At 36.2% G+C, this 26,922-nt stretch overlaps 1 protein-coding gene across 6 annotated transcripts in view; it reads left to right on the top strand.

Moving 5' to 3' along the window:
• TRPS1 (transcriptional repressor GATA binding 1) overlaps nt 1-26,922 on the top strand; it is a 266,245-nt gene that overhangs the window by 171,611 nt on the left and 67,712 nt on the right. The gene's annotated exons all lie outside the window — the stretch shown is intronic.

Genomic DNA, 26,922 nt, shown 5'->3' with positions numbered 1-26,922 from the left:
CATCACATGCAATTGACATTTTAGAAAAAGGAGGAATGTGTGGTTGTGTCACACATTAAAACAGTTTTGGCACACATATATTTTCCTGACTCTTACGTCTAGCCTCAGGTAAGGGTTCTTGCATATTAAAAATATTACCACCGTGATTCCAAAGTGAGGTCAAGTCCTGTTAGGGGAATGTGTGATAATTTACTGTCCTGTCTACACTGTAAGTGAAACCATGTTAACAGCAGCCGTGCTTAAACATGGTTTTCGTTATATTTCAAACATGGTGTGGACAGCTTTATATTTCATAAGACACTTCTTTCTTGTCTTTTTTGGTACATTGATTGATTTGGCATAATTCTTTCCTTGGAAGCATCCATAATGGTAATTGATAATGACAATAACCTTCAGAGCATTCTACCAGATACCCTGCGAAGGACTGTCTTTTATTTCACATTTATTTACAGAGGCTTGCTGAACTTGGTAAGACGTATTTTTTTTTTTTTGCCAGAATAACAGATGATATGTCTCTCAGCTTGGATTTGATGGCATGTGTCTTGTGCCTAACAAAAATGTCAACCGAAGTCCCACACACAATTGCCATATCTTTGAAGAAAACACAATCTAATGGTGATTTTTACAGTGAATGATTTTCTTACACCTGAAAAAGTTCTCCTTTTTACTTTATTTCAATTTTATTTTATTTAAAGTGTTACTTGAATATATATGAGCTAGCTGTGAATGAATTCTTGAGGTAGGTGTTCATGCATTTCAAAAGCAACAATCTTTGGGGGATTTCAGAAATAAATATCCCTAGCAGATAATAATTTCATGGAAAATGACTCAGCACTATCAGTATCACTCATAACCACATGGGCTGACCTATGCTAAGAAAATTATTTCCCTTAACAAGATTTTTGAAGCTGCCTATTCTACCTCTTGTTTTTGTTTTTTTTAAAAAAAATGTATTGAAAGGTTGGGAAAGAACCAACTCTCCAGTTGAGAGGTTTGAGTTTTGTGCATGAGAGCAGTGAATGATAAGAACAAAAGTTTACATTCTGATGATGGAGGGGATCTTGAATACTCTGAAATCATGTGAACTTCATGTTTTAAGTGGTACAAGTCATTCGCTCATGGTCCTGTTTTCACTCATGTATCATTCAATAGCTTAAAACAAAAAAGAAACAACAAAGAAGTATGGCAATTATTGCTTTTAGAGTAGTCCTCAAACATTCCAGAATTTCTCAACCGATGGTGCCTTGTTCCCATTCCTTTTGTCCTTAGGATATCTTGGACTTTGCAACTCCTATTTTAGGACAGGCTGCTGCTGCTAAGTCGCTTCAGTCGTGTCCGACTCTGTGCAACCCCACAGACGGCAGCCCACGAGGCTCCCCTGTCCCTGGGATTCTCCAGGCAAGAATCCTGGAGTGGGTTGCCATTTATTAGGACAGGCTAAAACAGACTAAATATTTATGTATGTATCTGTGTATGTGTATTTTTGATGCACAGTCTAAGTGAGACCTAATAATTTTCTGAAAGTAGAAGCATTGTAGTGGAGTTGACCAACAAGTTTTGGTGACCGGTTAGCTATGAGAAGGGTTTGAAGGACGATGAAAAGGATGTAGGGCTTCCCAAGTGGCTCAGTGGACACAGGTTCAATACATGGGTCAGGAAGATCCCCTGGAGTAGGAAATGGCAACCTGCTGCAGTATTCTTGCCTGGAAAATTCCATGGATAGAGGAGCCTGTGAGGCTACAGTCCACGGGATCACAAAGAGTTGGACATGACTGAACGACTGAATACACACACAGAAAGGATGCGAGGAAGTTACCCTGCCTGAGATGGGAAACGTGGGACCAATAAGCAAGTTGTATAATTTTAAAAAAGCTCTTGGAAAAATATGTAAGTTGTCATCTATAATGGTAAGGATACATAAATTTAATGCACTGTGATGATAATACCAAATAAGGGAAAACATGGTTTTCATTGCAATAGTAAATTGGTAGTACAATTACATTACCATGTTAAGAAAGGAATGTTTGTTCTCTTCTGTTAACCCAGAAATAACTCAAGAATCAATCAAGATGAGGACAAAATGCAATTGTTTGTAAATTTGCATCCTTGCTAATAAATGAATGTTTTGCCTCTTTCAAAGTTATTTTTAACTTTTTCATTTTGTCAGCCAGAATTACAGTTTTTCTAGAGCTGCGGCAACTTTAAGAAGCTTGACTCAGTCATCTAATTTTAAATAAAACTGAATTCTGTCCGGTATTTTAGTTTGAAGATACCCTATATATATATATATATATATATATATATATATTTACCCTATATGTTTCTCTATTTCAGTATATTTAAATGTATTCCATTATGATTTATTTATGAAATATTTGTAAATAATAGTAAATATTATTAAAATTATTTCTAGTAATTTTGAAGGAGGCTTTTTCTTAAAATGTAGAAAATAAGAGGGTTTTATCCAAATCTGTGACTAGATTTGAACTATTTCTTTTGACTGTTGTCTTTTATTAAAAAAACTATTTGAGTGCAGCCTTTTTGACAAGCAGCACTGAACTTTGGTTGAATTGTGTAGTAATTCACCTATATCTTAAGTGTCAATCTTAGAATATTTTTAGTACAAAGAGAAACACCATCCAGTAAGGTTTTAGCATTACATTATATATCAAGGAAGCCAGAGTATTTCTGGATATTTACATTGAAGACTTAAGAAAATAAATTATCTAAAAAAAAAAAAAACCTTCACTATGAATAACAATGACTATGCATCCTGCAAACTTGGGCAAACTCCAGGAGATGGTGAGGGACATGTGTGCTGCGGTCCATGGGGTCATGAAGAATTGGACAGGGCTTGATTACTGAGCAACAACAAAAAATAAAATTTTAAATAAATGAGATGCCATTTTTAAAAATGTGTGTACATGTACATATATGTGTATTTTTAAAATTCTAAGCATGATTAGTTGACTTATTGTTTTTAACAGTTTCATTATTGTATCTAGTTGGTTGTTTAACACTCAAATACACTGCATTTTTTTGAGCATCTCCTGTGGGCCAGATACAGTATATTGTTTCTAGATATTTTATTCCCACTCTGGACTTTGCTGTGGGCCTGAATACCATGTAAGCTGGGATATCAGAGAGCCTTCAGGTGCTTAGACACCTCAGACCTTGTGAATGTCCCCATTTCTGTTCTGTGGCCTCTGTTTAACTTTCTCTTGTGTTTTGCCTGAATCCTCCATCAAAGAGGTAAGGGGGAGGGAGCCAATGACTGGAGGTAGTAAGCCTTTCGTTATTCTAGTTTCTAAAGTTAAGGCTGATTAGTGTCCAGGCCTCCAAGGCAATCTCATCTGCTTTCAGCTGCTGGAGTCTATCCTTTGTGGACTTGCTCGTTTTGATCATTGTGCTTTAGGAAACTAAAATCATAGCTTGGAAGAGACTGTCGTGACTTACCTGACCTTGCCCTGATCTTCTGACTGTATTTTGCTCTATCAAGAAAAAAATGGGCTCAAATTTGTAGCATATCCTAAGTGGATGACTTTATTCTTCTAGATCAGCGGTCCTCAACGTGTTTGGCACCAGGGATCAGTTTCCTGGAAGACAGTTTTTCCACAGATGGGTGGTGTGGGGGATGGTTTGGGGATGATTGAAGGGCATTACATTGATTGTGCAATTTATTTCTATTATTATTATTATTACATCAGTTCCACCTCAGATCATCAGGTATTAGATCCCAGAGTTTGGGGACCCCTGTTTTAGATGATTCCATTCTTAACTCATTTGTAGTCCACATAGGAGAATTTGTTTCCCATGTAGTTAAGTATGTGTTGGCTCTATAATGCCAGGAAGGTAGATTTGAAAGGTGGCTCAGATGGTTAAGAATCAGCCTGTGATGTGGGAGACCTAGGTTCCATCTCTGGGTTGGGAAGATCCCTTGGAGAAGGGCATAGCAACCCACTTCAGTATTCTTGCCTGGAGAATCCCCATGGACAGAGGAGTCCGGTGGGCTACATACAGTCCATGGGGTTTCAGAGAGTCAGACACGACTAAGTGACTAAGCACAGCTTGATAGTGAATCACTGAAAATTTAACCAGGGGAGGGACAAGATTCAATCTGCATTTTAGGATTTTGCTGGCAATGATGGTGTCCAGATATGAAGATACCAATTAGAAATCAGTGGAAGCCCTGAGTTAAGACAATGGAATAAATTTAGAGAAGGGTAGTGTTTCTGAGAAATTTAAGAGATTAAGTTACCTAGAGTTGGTAAAGATTAGATACATCCTGTGAGAAAATAACCTCCTATTTTCCCCTGGCTGATAGTGTGAAAAAAAATATACCATTACAAAGATAGAGAACTAAGAAGTTCTTTTTTTTTTTTTTCGGTGTGTGGGTGGGTGGGAATCGTCTTAGTGATAATGATATTGTTTGTTTGTCTTTGATTTTCACATGTTTGGGTCCACTCCTTAAAACTGTAAGTGGATGAGAAAGTGGCTCCAGTAGAGATTCTTGTTTTGACTATACAGATTTGGAAATTAGGGGTATTTAAGATTTAGTTGAAATCACAGGCATACATGAGATTTCTCATTTATGTTCAAAGCTTCAACTGGAATTTGTGGATACCTAGGTTATAGCAGTTACACTATATCATCTTTTTTATTTGCATATTAATCTCCCCACTAGCTGTAAACACCTTGCGGCCAGAATCATCTTTCTTCCTTTTAACGTCTCTAACCACCTAATATAGTACCTGGAACATGGGCTTGTATTCAATTATGTGTTTAGTGAATGAATAAGTAAACAAATGTATGAGTTAACCCAGGAAGCATAAAGTAAGGAGGGACTCTGAGAAAAATATGGTTAGGAATCATAGAACTAATTTTGAAGAGTAATCCCATGATATTGATGACACCTGGAAGAGACTAGTGGCTATAGCTACAGCCATGGGAGGTATTAAGAATTCAGTATTCCAGGTCACAAGGCTCCTTACATGCTGTACCCCTGACTCTGAAAAAGAGCAATGGAAGAAATCACCCCATAGCTAGATCTTTACGCACATTGGGGGGTTGTTTGGTTCACATGCTTGAAGTTTGGGATTCTCTGTCACTGTCAGAAATGCATGCCATGACTGAACTATATTGGCATTAAAACCAAGTTCATCATGTGTTTATATTCAAGTTAGCTGAATACCGACGACCTCTTTCTATGTTTTTTCCACATCAAATGATCAGGTGGCAGAAATGTTTTTTAAAAGTAAGGTTTTTATTTCTACAGAAATTATTTGAAGGTACAAACATTTAGCATGAAGGTTCTTGCAGAATTCAGTAAGGAGGTGTTAATAATAGTATGTTGAGCATTTAGTTAGTTGCTGTTGCACTAAAGGAGGTGGCTAGCTGAGACAAATCTGATCAGACAGAACGCTGCCCTGTTTGGTGATGACAGAAGGATGGCATTGAACTTGTTTAAGTAACTTAAGGAATAAATCCAGCATTTTCCCAAAGCCCTTCATGTTTAACCCAGTGTCACAAATAACGCCACATGGTATCCCAGCTACCTATATTCAGCCCAACTGTATGAAAATATCTTTATACTGCATAATGAGTTATGTTGCTCAGACTTAGAAAACAAACTCAATAATTTATTTTAATCTGTGTTCATTAAATTTTGTTTAACTGAGAAGAATAATGAAGCAGCATTTCTTCTGCCCCCAGGAAATAGTATGGAAACACTTCAGACAGACCGACTCCGTTACTAAAGAAAACTGTGTTTCGGGAGACACCCCTAACTTATGGTTTTGATTAAAGGTTCTTCTTGCATTCTTATTGCTTTTAACTTTTCTATTGTTTGTTGTAAAACCTGATCTATAAAAGACCTCAATTTGAAAATCTTAGACTTTTAAAACCTAGAAAATTTTGCCTACAAAAAGCAGCAAATATTCTCTTGAGGGTAAAGAGCACACAAACAGAAAAATGAAGGAAAGAAAAAGAAACCTCATATTAAAACACAGGAAAGCTGTTGGCCCTGGTTAATCTTATTTTTGTATATTATTATTGAAAAAAACAAAAATCGTTTTGTTTTCCAAAGAAGCAGGACATACTGATTCAGTAGTACATACATGTCACTAGCATAGAGCACTTTCCACTTGCTGAAAATTTTTGTTCGGTAATCTTCAATGCATTATAAAAAAGTGAGCACAGTTTTATTGGGAGATAAATTGTAATAAATTTGAGTCAATTGCCCTTTGTTATTTATCAACATAATTTCAGAGTTTAGGAAATAACCAAGAAGTGTGTCATCTCTGAACCTGCATAATACTTATGCCAAAGTAGCTCTTCATCCATTCCTGAATTTATTCCTCTATTAAGTAAAAATGGGAATAATAATATCACAGATTCTGCTTGAGACATAAGAATATTGTTAAGTGCAAAAAAATATTATGTGATTTCTGAGGGCTTTATCATTTTTGGATATAAAGGTACTTCATTTTTCAAAAACCTTTAATATCATAATAAGTAGGCTAAAAGGATGAGTAAACATTTCTAGTTTATGGGATTTATTCTGAGGTCTGTCACACTTGCCAGGTGGTAAATACTTGTTATAGAAACAGGTTGCTTTATTATAACTTCAGTAAACAACCAGGACTGGCTCATTTCTGTCTGGAGTTATATTTTAGTGATAAGAAGTATATTTGTGATGAATCATAGTTCCATCAACCCTCCTGGCATTTCCTCAAAGAACTACATGACATGAAGTTCCTTTTTGTTTGATTTTCTTTACTTTGTGTAACACGAACCTTTTGTTTTAAATACATTAAACTCCACACTACAAGATTCAAGTATATATTCATGGCTTCTACTACATGTTTTTCTGGCTTGTCAAGTCCTACATAAGTGAATTCTCCAAATTTTGAAATTATTCCACAAGATTAAAACTGGAAAAAAAAGGTTTAGAGGTGAAGTATTCCTAAAGTGTTTGGTAAACTACCTAGTTGAAGTCAATGAAACAGCTGTGATATCTTCTGTATCTTTATTGATTCTTAGTATTATAAGGTAGCAAGCAGCACCCATTGTTTTCTGCACTACACCTTTCTTGCATGTTTTTTGCTTTTGTCTTTTTATTCAACATATGACTAATATTTCTGCCTTGCGGATGACCTTCCTTACCCCACACCTATGCCTTTCTCTTTTGATGTCTCCAATCTGCTAAGGACTTCAAACTGTAAAAAGAAAAGATAATCTGATCAATTGATCAATTGATACAATCAATTTTATTGATACAGTCAGTTTTATTTTTAATAAAGGCATCATCCTCATGTCTCCTTCCATCTGTTTTGACTGAGAAGATTTTATCTTTTGCATGTTTATCTTAATTTTGGAGACAAGAATTTATTTCATCCTTGATTTTGAACTTTAAGATTATTCCTACAGAGAATAGGGCGAAAGAAACAACATAACTTTCCATCTTGGAATTGATTGTCTTCTCAAACAGTAAGATTTCGTGTTCAAAAGAGCAAAGAAGTCTTAGGTGAAGCACATTCACTTGCTGATTTTCATAATAATTTGCCAAACTTTGTCTGTAGCTCTTAAACACTGGCTTCAAGTATCTTAGTATAATATAGTCTCAGGGGGTGGAGGCATGCCTAGGGTCATGAATTCTTAATTCCACTATAAGATATTTAACATTTGCTACTAATCTGACATTGTTCTAGGAAGACACAGGATACAGTGAACAAAAAAATCCTGAATTTCATGGAGCTCTTTTAAATGCTAAGACATCACCAATAATATAAGGTCTTTTTTTTTTTTAATGTCATTGCTCCTTCTCAGATTAAGATCATGAAGTTAACTGAAAAAGACAAAACAATAATAAATGCTATTCTTGGTGAAGTCTTTTCCCCTCTCTTATCTGTACTCTAGGAATATTTGTGTCTCTCAAAATTCTCTTGGCAACTCTTATATTTATTATAAACAAAATTTTATAAATCTTCAACTTTCTATATTCTAAACTCCTTGTAGGCAAGGTCCATCTCTTTTAAGTATTTCCCTATTTCCTATAGGGTTTTGTATACGGAATAAGCTCAGATATTGATAAAGCTCATCCAAGCTCCTAGTTCCTTGACAGCATTAAGAATGTCTTTTTTTTTTTTTGGTGTCTATGACATCTATAAACACTCAATAGTTACTGACTTTATATGTTTTCCTGTGATATTTTAACATCACAAGGATGCATCTTGTTGGCATATACCCACCATCAAAACCTAAGCTTATAATAGATACCTTCTACAGAGGCTTATTCATGTTTTAACCTCTGATATTTTTGTGTCATACATATTGTCAAAAATTGAGCAAACAGATGGTTTGTCTTCTTTGAAACTGAACAACATGAAATGGGAGAATTATTTGCTCAGGTCCCATGGTTATGCCCCAGACAGAACTGGTAGAATTATCCCTTCCCCTTTAATCACTTTTTCTAGCTTGCTTGTGTGCAATTTCCTCTGCTTTTCAGAATTAAAACTTAAGGACCCTTGAGCCAACGATCTCTAGACTTGATATACGCTACAACTATCATAAGTAAGGGAAGGAAGGAACGAATGTTTTCTATGGCACAAAGCAAGCACTGAATTAGATTAATACTGTGTTTGTGCATGCATGCTAAATTGCCTCATCATTTCTGACTCTTTGTGACCCCATGGACTGTAGCCTGCCAGGCTCTTCTAGGTAAGAATTCTGGAGTGAGTTGCCATTTCCTTCTCCAAATTCTGTGTTCACTTAGAGAAATAATCGGTGAGCAAAGTGAAGATAATATTTGATATCTACATTTTTTACCTTAATTTTCTAAAGTTGTATCATTAGGTTTTTTTCCTTGCTTTGGACTCAAGAGAACACTTCTTGAGACAAAAGATTTTTTTGAGATTGACATTTGATGATTTAGCATTGAAACTTTATAAGCAGCAAAATTTGGCATGGGAGGTATGTATAAATATAAAAATACGTTTTTAGAAGCACATAAAATATATTAAAAAGTTTGATTTAAAATTGAGATACAAATGTAGGGAATTGCTGTTATAACACATACCTATTGCAACTTCGCTGTATGTACTGTTTGAAAATTCATAATTTAGTGGGTTTGTTGATGTTGCTTTGTTTAGTTATGAAGTTGGCATTATCCTTTCTTCACAGTATTGAGAAATTCACTCTACCTCATTTTTCTGTAAGACTTGACCAGAAAAAAATGCTGACAGCAAAGTTTACTATATTTTTTTCCCTCCCCTGGTTATATAGTAGTAAATGATAGCCATTATATTTCAGAATTAAAAAACCAAGTACTTGCATACTTTTTAAGACAAACTTGTTATAGGATATTAATCACATTTAAAGTCTTTATCTTCTTTTGTGCCTAAATGATTCATTCTTCTGTCTTTTAACATTAATGTTGATGTGTGGCAAAATAGCTACCCATTTGGAACAGAAAGAAATCTTATCCAGATGTAGGCTGTGTGTTTTATATTTAAAAATTGCTTGTTACATTTTAAAGACTTTATTGCTTATTGTCATAATACAAGGTCTAGAAAATGCTCTTATTTCCAAGGCGATCCATTGATTGGAAAGAACTTGAGTTTTGGAAGAAAAGAAGCAGATTCAAATTGTGTTCTGCTAATCAGTGCCTGAGTCTTGTTGCAAGTTCCTTGGTTCCTTAGACTTTCTAAGTTGCAATTTTATTTTCCACCTAGTAGAAATAGTGCCTATTTGTGAATAATTATTGTAAGGTTTTTTTTTTTCAGATGCAGGTTTTGACATGTTGTAGTTGCTCAACAGATACAGTTATTAATTTATTTTCTGAGATGTGAGAAACAGTGGGAGGAGTTGATGGAGTGGTGGTGATGGGAAGAGGACTCTTAAGGTGTTGAATCATTGACTTTAAAGTGACGATTGGAACGAATTATCCAGGAAAGAAACTAAGAGATTCCAACTACTCCCTTTTTGAAGGTACCTCCAAATTTAAGAAACACCATGCTTAATTCGGGCTTCCTAGGTAACGCTAGTGGTAAAGAATCCACCTACCCATGCAGGAAACGCAGGAAACGCAAGTGTGATCCCTGGGTTGGGAGGATCCCTTGCAGGATGGCATGACAACCCACTCGTTTTCTTGGCTGGAGAATCTCATGGACAGAAGAGCCTGAGCGGCTACAGTCCAATGTGTCACGAAGAGTCAGACATAACTGAAGCAACTTGGCAGGCACACGTGTGCTTAAGTCACCTTAAAATTTGGACTCTATAGAATTTTGTTTGAACTATATGATGAGCTCAAAATAAGCCATTACTCAGGTTAAACTTGGTCATCTGATTTTCCTGTAGCCCTTTCATAGATTTTTATTTCATGTTGCAGAGGTAATGGCGAAACATGTTTAGTAACTGAGAAGGTTCAGTTCAGTTCAGTTCAGTCGCTCAGTCGTGTCCGACTCTTTGCAACCCCATGAATCGCAGCACGCCAGGCCTACCTGTCCATCACCAACTCCTGGAGTTTACCCATACTCATGTCCACTGAGGCGGTGATGCCATCCAACCATCTCATCCTCTGTCGTCCCCTCTCCTCCTGCCCTCAATCTTTCCCAGCATCAGGGTCTTTTCAAATGAGTCAGCTCTTCGCATCAGGTGGCCAAAGTATTGGAGTTTCAGCTTCAACATCAGTCCTTCCAGTGAACACCCAGGACTGGTCTCCTTTAGGATGGACTGGTTGGATCTCCTTGCAGTCCAAGGGACTCTCAAGAGTCTTCTCCAACACCACAATTCAAAAGCATCAATTCTTCGGTGCTCAGCTTTCTTTATAGTCCAGCTCTCCCATCCATACATGACCACTGGAAAAACCATAGCCTTGACTATGTGGACTTTTGTTGGCAAAGTAATGTCTCTGCTTTTTAATATGCTATCTAGGTTGGTCATAACTTTCCTTCCAAGGAGTAAGCGTCTTTTAATTAAATCAGTACTATTTTGTATAAGCAGTCGCCCTCTTGTTTCTGTTCTTCAAATGAAAAACACTTTATTTCAAATTCTTTAGGAATAGGAAAAAGTTTCAATAAGATCCCATTCAAAAGGTGATTAACTCAGACCCTTATTTTTTTTTCCTACAGTTTCCGCCATAATTTAGCTTTTATTTTTCTGACGTAAGATCTCTTAGACTATAGTACAGGTTTCATCACAGAAGTAAATAACAGCATGTTTCCTTGGGAGCAATTGAACAACAGAATAAAACAGTACTTACTGTTTTTTGAAAGTTGTGTCAGATTGTCATGGTAATACAGAGTTGCCTTATGTTGTCATAGCAACCAGAATTATAAAACGGATTTAAAGAGGATGAAGAGATACCCTTTGGTGTTGTGATTCCTTTAACTTTAAAGGTTTCATTCCTCCTCTACTTCTATTTATTTCATTTTACTCTTTTTTTTTTTTTTTTTTTGTAAAATGTAGAAGGGGAACTGTGGCTAGAGGGAATAATGGGAACCCACCCATACTTCTTCCCGAATGAAGAGTTGCAGCATAAAGGCCTCAGTCATCACATTTTCTTTGAGCCAGGTAGGATGCAGGGTCTGGAACATGGAATCAAATAAACTGCTGTGTCAAGCCATCCCAACCCCAAGCAAGAGGAAGTCTCAACTCAAAGTGGGTTGAAAAGGTATTTCATCTTTCTTTATGATTATTCATGACTTTTCTTTCAAGCAAAAACATCCCAACCTTCCTCTGAACAAAAAAGCAATATTGGGCTTTGGGAGCTGATTCATCAACTTGATCAGGCTTTGAGGAAGCCTGATCAAAACGGTCTTCGTTTTTTCTCTGTAATTAGAATGATTTCGGTCATTAGACCTGTTCAAGAGGTTAAACTTTGACCCTTGAGGTGAAAAACTAATTTCAATGCTAAACCATTTCCATTATTCCACAGTAGGGACCAAAAGAAAAAAAAAGCTTTACAAGGCTGTTGAGCTATTTGTTGCTGGTCTGTAGAATGCATGCAATGACAGATTCTACAAATAGTAACAACTAAAAAAAAAAAAAAAAATAAGCGTGTCAAATATAAAACTTTGCTGAAAATCATTGTTTTAAGTATGTTTTCTCTTCACTCAGCCCTTACCCTCTTGGCATGAGCAGTTTGCTCTCATTCTCTTTGTTGCTGCATTGCCTCCTCTCGACTTGCTATTTAACAGACTGCAAGTTGCAGCAAGTTTTAGGCATTAATAGTGGCCAGGTAGCATAATACTATTTTTAATGAATGTCTGTTTTCTATTCTTTACCGTGCTTTCTTTGGAAAGAGGCCCACGAAACAAAGTATTAAGAAAACACACTGCTGCCCTGGAATGTGTGTATTAGCTGCAGATTATTTCCTATTAGCAGATTAGCTGCAAGGCTATTGCCTCAGAAAGGTCTTTGAGAGTATTTTGTTTTGTAACTGATTCAAGCCATGGGAGAGAATTGCCACCATGATTGGAAAGAAGAATTAGCTACTGTTGCCATGGACACTGGAGTTCACAGTCCCATTGTTAAATCTAGTGCTTGAGAATGAGATGCCCCAGCGTGAGTTCAAGCTTTGTTAATGAAATGATCGAATATATTTTTTCGGAGCTGTGACAGAATCTTGTGAAAGATACGTGAAATACATTTTGGCTACAGAAAAATTTTGTTTCCTTTATAATTCAGTGTTCTCCACTAAAATAATTCCCTGCTATAGCACTTCATGGCAACTAATACCTGCATCTCTTTAAATCTTTAATTAATTACCTTTGTAATACATAACCATTTAGAGCATGTCTTTGAAAATTATGTTTTGGTTAAACATATAAAAATGACATTAAAATGCAAATATTAAATAATTAGAAGATCTATACCAGTATGCTAGCAGTATAAATAATGATGGCATTATACATGAGGTGTATCTTTTAAAAATGTCTTTATAGAAGCATGGAGATCAAAGCCACCAATATGTTTTAAAGGTGGGCTATAGACCATGGTGTGACATACAGTAGATTTCAGTTTTTAAAACTGGAAAAAATTTGTGGAAATTAAAGATAGTGGCTTATTATGATGATGTGGGGGAAAATTTGTGAAGTTCAAAGAGAAAGTGACAAAATGTTATCAGCCCCAGACTTCTGCTAATAGTCCAGTCAACAGATATTTAAGTGCAGGCTAAACACCAAGCATAATGTTCTACACTTCAAAGAGAGCTTGTGGTCTTAACCAGGCTTCCCTTTTTTATATCTTACCCCTTCTATCCATCAAATCCACTTTTGTTCCAGTTTTTTCACCTTTGTAATACTGTTTCAGTCATTTACTTTTCGGAAAGATGTAGGTCCCAATCATGTTTCTGCCACTTACTCTTCAGTGTGACTTGGGGTCAGTTAATTGTCTAAGTCTTAGTTTCCTCATCTATAAAATAGGATGGCAAGAGCACCCACCCCCATAGAGATTCATGGATTAAATTAAATAAAAATGATAAATTTAGTGATGCCTGTGCATGGCATTCAGTAAATACAATTATTTCCTCAAAAATTCAGCGGTTCCTATTTCTCACGAGATGCTTAGATATTCTAGCAATGAAACTTGGGCTATTCCTGCTAATTTATATACCTCTCCAGTTACTTGTGAAAACGTATCTAGTTATTGTCCCGATTACCTCCCAAACATATTTCATGAGCATTCTCACCTCTGAATCTTTGCTTAGCAAAGTCCCTTTTTAGGAATGCCCTTGCCCCCCCTTTTTTCTCTACCTAAGATCAGTATTTTCTTTAAGATCCACAGTCTCTGAAGTATTGCCTGACTAATCCAGCCTCCTTCTCCCAATTTTTAAAATTTATTTCTCAGTATTTTTTTTTCAAAAATTTAAACATATATATTAGAAGCCCAGTGAGAACTGGTTTGAAGTTAAAAGACTCTTAACTGTTCATAGTCATCAGGCCCTCCTAGGAATATTTCATTTATGAAAGAAACATCGCAAAAAGTTAAGTATATTCCAAGGATATTAGCTTTCCACAAATTTCATTTATTTTAAACATTTGAATTAACCACTTTGTGCTTGGCTTTATTCTTGGTTGTTTAACCTGTTATAGGTTGGGTTAACTTGTCCTCTGGATATGTATCATTAGACAATAAATAATTCTAATGGCCTCATTGCTGGCGGGTTCTTGTCAGTGGGGAAGGCAGCATTACCAAGCTTTCCATGAGTGCTTTCTGTTGGCACTGTGAGGGGAGAGACCACAGCCAAGCCAAAGCAAAAGGACGAAAGCAAACCAACAGTACTTCAAAATGAGTTGAGTAACAATAGGATCTGTTACTGGACTGTACATACTCTCTCTTCAGTGGAATATCTTAGAATCTAAGATTCATGCGGTTAACTCCTTTATTTGGAGGTAAAATCTGGCAAATGTAGCTACCTGTGACATGAAAAAGACAGACACAAAGGTCTCATGAAAGAGGATAGTGAGTAACAAAGCTGCACAAAAAGGAGTTGGAACCAACTTCAGTAAAGTCTAATTATTAAACAGTGGAAGTACAGATGTCTACTTCGTTTATCTTCCAGTTAGCACTTCAGAAGAAAAGAGAGTTGTTAACCATAAACTGACATTCTAAATGATACACTGAAAAATTTTTCTGAAAAATTAAAATTGAGAATATTTGTTGCAGTATTTTGTTGTTGTTTCATTATGCCGTTTTAGGCAATAATGGAATTGGATTATTGAGTACAAAGAGTCCTGCCAGGTTTGTAGTCAAAGAGCTGTCAGTCTATCCTCGATTTAATCTGGATGGAGAATGATTGATTTCCAGGTTACAAAATTCTGGAAGAATAATTTTTTTTTAGTCCTTGATAGTAATTTAAAGGAACGATTCATTAGAAGATAATCACAGTTTCAAATTCCATGAGATTAATTATGTGGTGTGGGACAATGGAATTATATGGGCAGATCAACCTGCGACTGTTAGGAACGACAATAAAAGATAAACACAAGTTTTAAGAGCAGAAAGGTCCTTTGTCTCAAGGAAGGATATAAAATAAAAGACTAAAAAATGCTGATTACTGTGCTAAATGTACAGCCTCTTTTAGTTGGAAGTATGAATATATACTCTGGGATTCCAAATTGTTGGGCTTTTATTTATTGTCTATATTAGGAAAAGAGTTATCTTTCTTTATATAAACACACATTTCATACAGATGCATGTATAGAGTATATTTTTTATGGATTTTAGGGTGCAAATTATAATTGAAAGATTGTGAATAAATGTAATGACATAATCAACTATGCTTATTTATCCTCACAATAAAGATATTTTAAATTATCCTCACATTTTAAGGAAAAATTGTAATGCAAAGAATTATTTTACAGACTTACTACTTGCTTATTATAATTTCTGAACTTTATGAGAATTGAAATGTTTAAGAATTCCCTATAAAACTTGATGATGTCCCAGAAAAATGCCCTTGTTTTATTTAGTAAGATAAAATGTTTATTTGACAGAACCTCTATATGTGCTTTGCACTGATGACTGTATAAAAATACAAGTGTATAGCAAAATGTAGAGATAGCCATCAGACAAATTCCTTAACATTATTTCATTCTTTCTTCCTCTTCACAATTTATTAGGTAAAATGGGACATTAGAGGATCAGTGACTTTTCCCTAGCAGAGGATAGAGGGATACAAAACAATACAATGCATCTTTATGTATAGCATAGGAAATGGCTTTTAAAGAATAAAAAAAAAAATTAAGCTTAAGATGAATCAAGAAACATTACTTTCTTATAAGAAATTAATATAAGAAAATAAGAAACATACTGCTAGAGATATAAAAATGGTAAAATACCATATACTTGCTTTTGAATGTTTTTAGAAAACAGTTTAAATGATTCAGAAAGCTGTAACTTTAAAGAAACTCTTTTAAAAAGTTGAATTCATACTTCTAGGGATTCTAACAAAAGTATATTTCCTTTAGCATTTATTGTCGTATTCAAAATATCACAGGCACGTTTTTTTATTCCTGCTTAAAGCCACACTTGGCTTTGAAATTAGAACATAATGTGTCCTCAGAGCATCATAATTCATGATCTTTTGATACAAGTAAATAAAAACAAAATGCGTGCTCTTTAATTAATGTTTAAAAATCTCACTCTGTATTAGTAAACCAAGAAATATTTGAATGCCGAACTGAATTCTGTCAGACAGTCGTAGGTTGTAAACTTTTTAATTAGAAAAGATTGAATGCTACAGGAAGAATTCTGCTTCTTGTCTAAAAAGCAGAATGGGGAGAAGCTTTGCTTTTCCTTAAAAACTTGTTGCTTTTTAAGACCAGGATTCAACCAGAGTTTTAGTTTTGGTTTTGTATGTTGGGAATAACTGGGCAATGTGGCTGCACAACAATGAAATAAGAAAATATGTCCCCACATGCTGTGATGAAAAATGCTAGCATTTTAATAACATCCCATATATCTCATCCATTTCTAAATGAAAATGTATGTACCACGTAATTCACTTGAGACTAGGTATGTATCCAAGTTTAAACACAGTGGGAGCTGGATATGGATATGAAGATTAAACTAAGTCATATAGATTGTTATCCTGTAGGCAAAGGGTGTCCTTATGATGCAGAGTGAAAATCATCAGAATTGTACTCTTAGAGAATAGGAATGCTGTCACTATTTTAAAAAAAATGTAGAAGTAGTTGTGACGTACCAAAAAGAGTATGCAGTTATTTTTATGGGAACATTTTTTAAGTATTGAAACATACATACCTTAACCTCAACTCTGTGTGTGTGTGTGTGTGTGTGCGCGCGTGTGTGTGCGCGTGCTGTCATGTCCAACTCTTTGCAACCCTATGGACAGTAGCTCACCAGGCTCCTCCATCCATGGAATTTTCCAGGCCAAGAATACAGGAGTGGGTTGCCATTTCTAACTCCAAGGGACCTTCCTGACCCAGGAGTCAAACCCATGTCTCTTGTGTCTCCTCCATTGGCAGGCGGATTCTTTACCACTGTGCCGCCGCAGAAGCCCTACCTCAATTTTAGTAAGCCTCAATGACTTATGAGCTGATTATTTTATTTCTGAATTATCCAGTCTGTATCATTAAATATCTTGTTCTCTGCCTTTGGGTATAAATTCTCCAAAGCCATCTTGAATGAAAAGGAAGGATTTAGTGTCTGAAAGATTCAAGAGAGACTCTTCTAAAAACTGTCCAGGGACTTCCCTGGCAGACCAGTGGTTAAGACTTCCCTTTCCATTGCAAGGGTTGTGGGTTTGATCCCTGATCAGGGAACTAAGATCCCACATGCCTCACAGCCAAAAATGAAAAACATAAAACTGAAGCAGTATTGTAACAAAAATCAATAAAGACTTTAAAAAGTGGTTCACATTAAAAAAAAAAAAAAAAAAAAACTTTAAAAAATAGCCAGTTACTCACTGGTTGTCTCACTTATACTAAAACTAAACTAAATTGATGGATCACTGTGACGCTCCCCTAACACATACACAATGACAATTAAAAAAGAAAAATAACAATTTTTTTTAAAAATCAAGAGAAATATGCTTTCTCATCCTCTTTATGGATGGATGGCCCTGAGGGAGTTACTGTAGCTTTGTGCCTTGTTCCTAGTCCTGGAAGTGGGAAACAGGCTACATTTTGACTTTTAGGTATGGCTTTAGATTCTCTGCTTACACTTCTGCTATTACTATTCACATATATAAATAGTTCTTTCATTAGTTTCAGTTTTGCTTCTTCACTTAAATATTAAACTATTGCAGCTGTTACAACTTTTATTATTTTTATGAGAAAAAAAATGTCATTAATTGATAATCACTTGACCCTTCACATGAGGCAGGGCATCATGTCATAGCCTATAAGGTTTAGGTAGATTGCTTCTGGGAACGTAGTAAGCCACCCTGTTGTGTCATGAAAGGGCTAAACTGTGCCCTTTGCTACTAATATTACTAGGAGCTGAAATGAGGCATTAGGAATAGTCTCCTTTATTGTGTATGTCATGTTTACCACTTCATATTTTATTAGCAAATTTATGATGGTGAACCAGGTTTTCTCAGTGTATGAGTAATTAGGAAGTTGTGGAAGCTGAGAACGGTAGCACACATTTTTATTAAAACTGGAAGTGAGATGTACAATTTGCAAATTTCACTTTATGCAAACAGGTTAATTCTTTATTGGATTTATCGGAAAGAATTAATTTTCAGACTCATTTTTTAATGTCATTCATGTCAAAGCCATGGCTATAATTGGGTTATAAAGATGTCTCCATATGTGGAAGGGCAATATTTCTCAATCTTTTTAGTCCATGCCCTTTTCTTTTTGATGAATATGAAAACCCTCATGTATTCCATTACTAGACTCTCTATCCATGTTCCAATCAAGAACCACTATTCCTGATGTTTAATAAATACCAGAAAACACAAACAATCCATTAAGAATTTAAAAAAATAATCCGTTATTCTTGACTTCAGATTTACAGTAACATCTTCCAATCTGCTACCTTTGTATGAAAGAAATAGTGTTTCCTCTATAGAGTACCTTTAACAACAGTAGAGAATGTGATATCAGTAGTAGTCAGTATTGATTTTTTTTAAAGAGTGAATAATAAAAGTAGTAGCTTATTCTCACATAGTGTTTACTATCTATTGTGCTCCATTCTGAGCACTGTACATATATTAGCTTTTTGCTTCCTGAGAACCCTGTGAGGCAAATCTTATTGCTAGACTCATTTTATCAATGAGCAAACAGCTACCGAGAAGTTTGTTTCAGGTTTGTATTCTGACTTTGTTTCTTTCACGGGTATTACCTTTTCTTCAGTCTTTCTTGCACAAAAATTCAAATTGTGCTGGACTCGCACTCTCTTTTCTTCTCCTTCATCTCTCATCTGTCATCTTTCTTGCTTATTCAACAGTGCTAGGCTTTGCGACAACAAACTTAGCACTGTCTTACGTGATTTTTTTTTGCTTTTTTACTTTCTGCTTTTTCTCAGAAGTAGAGCTCCTTCAAGGCGTGGTGTATATCTATTACTAGCGGTGTGCCTGGCACATAGGGTGTACCCAGTGAAGATTTGTTTGCATGAATGGAGTGCAAAGATTACACTTCCCTCTAAGGTAGAAATGAACGTCTCACAGTGTGATGAAAAGGACAGTGGAATCTAGTCTTTCAATTATATCACAGTGAATTCCTCTCTTTCATTCCCCCTGCTGACCATAGGCCTCTTTCCTTCTCGCTCTCCCCCGACCCTTTTGGCCTTGTCACATGGCATGTGAGATCTTAGTTCCCTGGCCAAGTTCCCTGCCGCACCCCCTGCAGTGGGAAGCATAGAGTCCTAATTCCTGGACTGCCAGGAAAGTTCCTTTCCTTCTCTTTTGATGCAGTGCCTGTGGTCTATTACCTGGCCTTCCTGATCTCTTTATTCTCTCCTGTCCTCCCAGCAATTTCTGCCAGATAACCTTCCCAAATCATATCATGTTCTAGCTCAAACCCTTCTGATGACTCAGGCTGTGACTTAGATTGTCATTGAGCTATATTTCCTATGTCCATGCCTTGTTCCCTCAACTCCACACTCAAATCTGGCAAGTATTATGGCAAAATTCTTTACCATTTTCCTCCAGAGTGGCCATACATCATATTGATTATATCAGTTGACAACAATGTATTTCTGTATCTATTCAGGAAGCATGGGATACATAAAAAGCTAAAGAAGCAGTATAGCCCAGGGATAGCACAGGAAGAGCTCAACTCGGTGCTCTGTGATGACCTAGAGGGGTGAGATGGGGGTGGTGGTGGAGGGAGGGCTCAAGAGGAAGGGGATATATTTATACATGGGTGCCTGCTAATTGCTTCAGTCATGTCTGACTCTTTGCGACCGCATGGAGTGTAGCCCACCAAGCTCCTCTGTCCATGGAATTCTCCAGGCAAGAATACTGGAGTGGATTGCCATGCCCTCCTCCGGGGGATCTTCCTCACCCAGGGATTGAACCCACGTTTCTTGCGTTTCCTGCATTAGCAGGCAGGTTCATTACCATTCACACCACCTGGGAAGCCCAGATATATGTATACATATAGCTGATTCACTTTGTTATACAGCAGAAACTAACACAGCATTGTAAAGCAATTATACTCCAATTATAAAAAAGGAGACAGTTATAAGAGAAAACTAAAGAATCATATTACTTTCCTACTGCTGTGTAACAAATGACAAATTTAGCAGTTTAAGATAACAGAAGTCTATCCCCTCACAGTTTCTGTAGGTCAGGAGAGTGGATACTCTGCTTAGGGTCTAACGGAGCTGACACTGAGGTGTTATCTATAGCTGTAGTTTTCACCTGGACTCGGAGACCTCCTATGAGCTCACTGGCTGTTGACAGTTCATCTCTCTGCAGCTGTAGTACTGAGGTACCATTTTCCTTCGATTCTTAGCTATTGGCCAGGGACCACTCTCAGCTCTTAACTGGCAGTTCCTTGCTCTGTGGCCTCCACGAATGTTTGGTTTCTTTTAGGCAAGGTGGGCTACATCTCTCTGAATTTTTCTTCTGAAACCAGCCAGAGAAAGCTCTTTGTTTTTATAGATGTGATTTGCTGATGTGATTAGCTCAGACTACCTGGATAATCTCCTCATCATAAGGTCAACTGGTTTGGGACTTTACTTACATCTGCAAAAACCCTTTGCAGCAATACCAAGCTCAGTGTTACTGAGTGACCGGAGAAAGTGTGTGTCAGTCAGGGCAGCCAGGAGTCCTGGGAGCCCATTTTAGGGCTCTACTTATTCCAAGGAGTTCCAAATTCCATCGTCTCACAAAGAAGTCTAGTTCTCAGGATAACGGGTTCTTGAAGACTTCTTTCATTCAACTAGTATTCCTGGAATTTCTCTTAAATACATCAAGCACTACTCTAGGAGTTTTTGAAGTCTCTTTCCATGAGATAAAATTGGGCGACTAATATAGAGTGTGTGTGTGCTCAGTTGCTCAGTCTAGCAATAATTAAATGATTTTTATTACTGTTATTTAGGTGCTCGGTCATGTCCAACTCTTGCGACCCCACGAACTGTAGACTGCTAGGCTCCTCTGTCCACGAAATTTCCCAGGCAAGAATACTGGAGTCAGTTGCCATTTCCTTCTCCAAGTGATCTTCCTGACCCAGGGTTCCAACCTGCATCTCCTGCATCTCCTGCATTGACAGGCGGATTCTTTACTGCTGAATTACTGGGGAAGCCCTAACTAATATAACATCTTCCCTCAAATACCAAATTTTGACGATGGTATTGTAGAAAGTGTTATTTTACAGAAGTAATATATTTGTGATGTTAATTTAATTGAAGCTGAATCACCAAAGTAATCTCAAGAAGAATATTTTTATGATATGTTTCAAAACAAATAACACGGAAGCAACACTCTAAACAACTGAAAGGAAAAGGACAATGATTTAGGAAACCTGACCTCTAGTCTCTGTTTTCCTCTAGTGGGTAATATTTGAAATGTTTGTAATATCTTGATACTATAGATATTTCTTCTGTTGTGGGGCGTTTTACTGACTTGCTTCTCCCAGGTTAGTGTTACAAGACTAAAAGTTGCAAATCTATATGAAATACTGACTATTCTTACTTCTATTGCATCTTTAAATATTGAATATTAGATATTTAAAATGAATATACACATATTGTGATAGTATGTTTACCTATGTTTTATTTGTCAGAACCTTATTTTAGGCTTAAGCTAAAAAAAAGATCACATGCCATTACTCATTATGTTGAAGATGAAGAATGCTTAGATTTTCTAGCTGGGAAGTAGTCTCTCTTGTTTTGAAATACACAGATGTTGGTTTATTTTAATGAAAAAAGATGCTTTTACTGTATAAAAGATTTGACTTTTGATGACCTCATCCCATTCTATAGCTAGAATAAAATTGTTATTTTTTTCCTCTAGAATTACAGGATTATAATGATTAAAGAGGGGAAGACATATTTTATAAAGCAACTATGAGTCAAACACACTTTTCCATGTGAGAATATTTGAAAGTGGGAAATAGCCTTCCTTGTTCTCAGTTTTTTTTGTCTGGAGGAAAGCCAGTTCTTGTTACTTACATCCCTTTCAAACCATCACTCATTTTAGAGGCTACTGGGAACCAATTATAGTGTGGTTTCTTTGCTATGTTACACTGTATGTATGAAATTTGCAGCCTGGTATATATGTGTACCTATAGCTGGCTTACAATTAAAAAAAAAAAGAGGTAGGTAGTTCCTTTTCACATATTCCTGCAGTGTGTATCTACAAAGGTTTGGGAACCAGACAGACCAGAATTTGAATATTGACTTTGCTGCTCACTAGCTGAGTGAACTAAGGCTAGTTTCTTGTCTCTGAGTGTAAATCACATCTGTAGAATGGTGATAGTTATTTCTTTATCATGGGATACTTAGAATGAAATATAAAGGTTAAAGTACCTAGCATGATGTCTGGGACATTCTAATGACAAATACTTTATCATTTCCCACCACCTCCTATCTTTTATAAGTCATCATCATATGTCTATTTCGATAGCAAACTCTTTATTCATTAGCAAATAGTTACTGTTTATTCTGTGTTGAGATCTACGTGGGGCTATATAAAACCTGGCCTCTGCCCACAAAGAGGACTAGACCAGCTTCTATGCAAGAAATTCAAGACAGTTAAACAATCCACATGAAAATGTCAAATTGCAACTGCTTATTACAGAAGATAGTAAATTATATTACAAGTTACATTGTTCACATGGAAATAATTACTTTAGTCTTCTTTCTGTGTTTTGCCATGGCTTTCCATTCATTTTGGTTGCAGTTAAGGTGGGGTTCTTTCATCTGAAGTGCCCACAGGATATGGATCCTGGCTATTTAAGTTATATTCTTATTTCCTTTGCTGCTGGAACTGTGTTGATGGTCAACTGAAGCTGTTTTCATACTCTCTAGATTTGATGTTTGATGAAAGGAGCCAAAAAGAATTCAAAGGAGTTACCTTGCCTTAGGGACTTCCTTCTATTAAATTGATGTCTTCCAACTTTGCTGGGGCTTGAAAAACACTAAAAGGCCCATGTTTATGCAGTTTTGACTTGAAAGTTGGGAGGGGGGTGTGCTCTCCTAGTAACATGTTGTTTGCAAGAGAAGATGTAGCCATTACTCATGATTTAATGCATTGTTTCTTACCTTAAGGATTTTAGATATTCTTGGTAATTGGAGCAAGGAAAACTGCTTTGTAAACTGCAAAATTAATTCTTTATTACCATGAGATTTTGCAAAGTCAGAATTCACCTGCACATTAAATTATGGTTTAGTGGAATCAATTTTCATATGGATGCTTGAGTTTCATCTTACGCATAACCAGAATGTGTCAAGCTAGGACTCTAAATGTCCAAATATATATATGAAAGTGAAAGTGAAGTCTCTCAGTCGTGTCCGACTCTTCACGACTCCATGGACTGTAGCCGACCAGGCTCCTCCGTCCATGAGATTTTCCAGGCAAGAGTACTGGAGTGGGTTGCCATTTCCTTCTCCATATATATATGTTTACCCTCATTTTTAATCATGCGTTTTTAAAATCCCTATTGAATAGTTAGTTTTCATTTAAAACTGATAGTCAAACAGCAAAGTTAATGACCTGATTTGGGGAATGTCCCAGTGAAATATACCAGTTTGGTGTCCTGGCTGAGCCCTTTATTTATGCTGAATCTTTAGCCCAAGGATTCTTTATTTCCTCTGTCTTTCCTTAGCATTTTCTGAAATATATGAAAAGCACTGTCCTATCCTGCCCTGTATTCTGTTTATTTGTGTCATTATTCTCTCTTCCTGATCATACGGAAGTTTCCCAAGAACCGTCTTTCATCTTTGTATCCGTCATAGTGCCTTTCGTGGCATCTCCTCTGAAGCAGTACTCAGTGGAATATTTGTTCATCAGACCCTTAAGGGAAAAGCTTGGTATTTGAGCTATACCGAAACATTTTAGAAAAACTCAGGAAGGAAAAAAAGTCACTTTCTCAGCAGATGAACATATTCAGGTTTCCACTGTGTTCCTGAAAGCCATTCTAAACATAGTCAATTTCTGTTCTGCAAATAGTAATCCTCTTTATTTGTGATGAGCCGACAGGAGCTTCTTCAAACAGTGAAAGTAGTTGCTCATACTTTGGCATGAATTGAGTTCTCATCATAGTTTTTATGCCCTAGTTTTCGGATGATCCGGTTCAGTTAGATGAGGTGCTCTAATGCTTAAGTTATGAAACAACCTTGTTTCATTTCCAGCATATTCTCCCACCCTTGTGATTGTTAAGGACAAATAAATAATTAGTATTGGAATTTCTGTGGGAGAATGGTTGAGATTGCTTAAGATCAAAGGACTGTTTGGGGTAAAATGAGGGATTGGTAAGCAACTCTATGAGCTCCATTTCCTAGCACCAGAAAAGTTTTAAGACAAATTGAAATTTAAACTCCGTGTTATTGGATGAATAGTATTAATACTTGGCTAGGGTCATACTTTGCTTCTTAATTTGTTTCATTAATTCTCAGCAGCAACCAGCCTTTTGAAGAGTTGTTTGTAAACCTGAAATTTTTGATCTAAAAATCGGCAAACAAGTCAAACCTGTCTATATCTTATTTACCAAATAGTTACCTTTCTCTGAATCTGTCCTTTCCCTTGATTCTTGGGGGAAAAGGATGGTACTTAGAAAAATATCAACAGCAAATAAGGAAAAGCAAATATCAACACATTGCAAATAATAAATCGTACCTAATATTTCTCTTTGTGGTGGTGAAAAAGAAGCACAGCATTTGATATTTTATTTTAGTCTAAAATGCTTAAAAATGTTTTGTAGTCAACCTTTTTCCTAACCAATGTTAATAAATCTGTCTACTTATCTTAATGGTTGAAATGCACATAAATTTAGTGTTCTTATTGAATTAAATCATTAGCATGAAAAAATTACACAACAGCAAGTCCTGTTAACTAATTAATTGGCTCTTCAGAAGAGGTTCATCACATAAGAATATTATCATTTATGGAAAGGAATCTTTTCAAAGAAGGCTTCTATTTGAAACTTGTTAATGAAAGGAATTTTAAAAAATAGGTATATACATATGTAAAAATTGTTTCTGAGGGTTATATATGCATCCTTAACATGCATTCGTCTTATAGTGAGAGGTTATAAATTAAAATAGTTTCCCAATTGGATAGAATGTTCCAGATTTTTGATCTTTGGAAGCATTAAGTAGAATAAAGGAAAAACAAATGAATTAAAAGGAAGAAATAAAATGAATCTCTGACCAGATTAAACACTCAGCATGCCTAGAAGCCATCAGGTTTCCCATGCCTTATAACATTGATCCTTCGTATTGAAATTAGCCAGGCATAGAATATAATCTGTAAACTGACATTTTCCCCACTAAACTCTATAAATGAATTTAGATACTTGGATAGCCAATTTCATGTTGAGTTCTTATGTATAAACATCTTAATAATAATAGCTGCCACTTATTGAACGCTTCCTTTACGCTGAGCACTCTGCTAAGTGGTTTGTATAGTATTTCATTTAATCTTCCTTTTAAAAGCTATAGATTAGGTGGCACAGCTCAGAAAGGAAATATGAATTTCCTAAGATCACATGCTTCTAAATGGAATTAAGATTTGTGTTACTGGTGGTCTGACTTACATGTTCATCTTCAGTTTGAGCAAAAGAAAATCCCTGAACATGTTTAAACTTCTTCATCTGTATAAAGCAAATGGAAGTAAATGCTATGGAATTTAAATGTATAAATATGAATAAAACTATCCTTCTTCCACCTCTCAACGGTTTCTAGCCTCTGCTTCTTTGAAGAGTTGAAAATCATCACAGGGTCTGAACACTGGAAAGTTGTCTAGTCCTTTCTGCCCACAGCACTATTGTAAGGACTTTCTGATGTCATGATCAGATGCTTTTGGGAGGAATCTTCTAAGAAATACATTTGGACTTTATGTCATGTTGTCATTGCTTATTTTTCTGGCTTCAGTTGTTTATTAAATGCAAAATCTGTGACAAGTTTACTGCTTGTTAATATAAAAGCTTTATCTTTGCTACCCATTTATTCCTATAATGTATAGATAGATAAATAGGTATCTTAGCTGTCAGTGGTTTATGATGCCATTAAATATAGAGAAATACACATAAAAAGGGGTGTATTAGGTATGTATACTCAGTTGCTCAGTCATGTCCAATTCATTGTGATCCCACGGACTGTAGCCGGCCAGGCTCCTCTGTCCATGGAATTTTCCAGGCAAGAATACTGGAGTGGGTTGCCATTTCCTACTCTGATATTAGGCATAAGATTTTAGAAAAGATCAAATTCTTCAAGAAATTCACAGAGGGCATATTTTGTGGTTTTTTTTAAAATACTGATCATCAACATTTCTAGATCAGAAACCTTTTACAAGGAAAGGAGATATTTTCCCTTGATTTTACTTTCTTCTTCATACAGATCACTGTATTTTTTCCTGTGTCAAGCAGCTCCAGGCCAGGTACTCTTTACTCCCAAAATCTTTTCCAAATCAAAGGAATCTTTAACTTAATACTTTCTCACTTGAATAGTGATATCTGTCTGCTTGTGCCTCTTACACTAGACTGCAAGTTATGTAAGATCAACATTTGACTCACCCATAATCTTGGGTGAGTGCTCAGTTAGTGTTTGTTGACTCAATGGGTATTTATTATTTTAAATAATGAGTCTCTTAATTGTGTGTGTGCGTGCTTGCTAAGCCGCTTCAGTCATGTCCAACTCTATGCGACCCTTAGGACTATACCCCGCCAGGCTCCTCTGCCCACAGGATTCTCCAGGTGTGAATACTGGATTGGGTTGCCATGACCTCCTCCAGGGTATCTTCCTGACCCAGAGATCGAACCCGTGTTTCTTATGTGTTGGCAT

Source organism: Giraffa tippelskirchi, chromosome 6 (genome assembly GCF_054371585.1).
Source record: "Giraffa tippelskirchi isolate mGirTip1 chromosome 6, T2T-mGirTip1v1.2.pri, whole genome shotgun sequence".
Classification (NCBI taxonomy): Eukaryota; Metazoa; Chordata; class Mammalia; order Artiodactyla; family Giraffidae; genus Giraffa; species Giraffa tippelskirchi.
The sequence above is the reverse complement of the archived record's forward strand: the minus strand, read 5'-3'. Positions and strand labels throughout refer to the sequence as shown.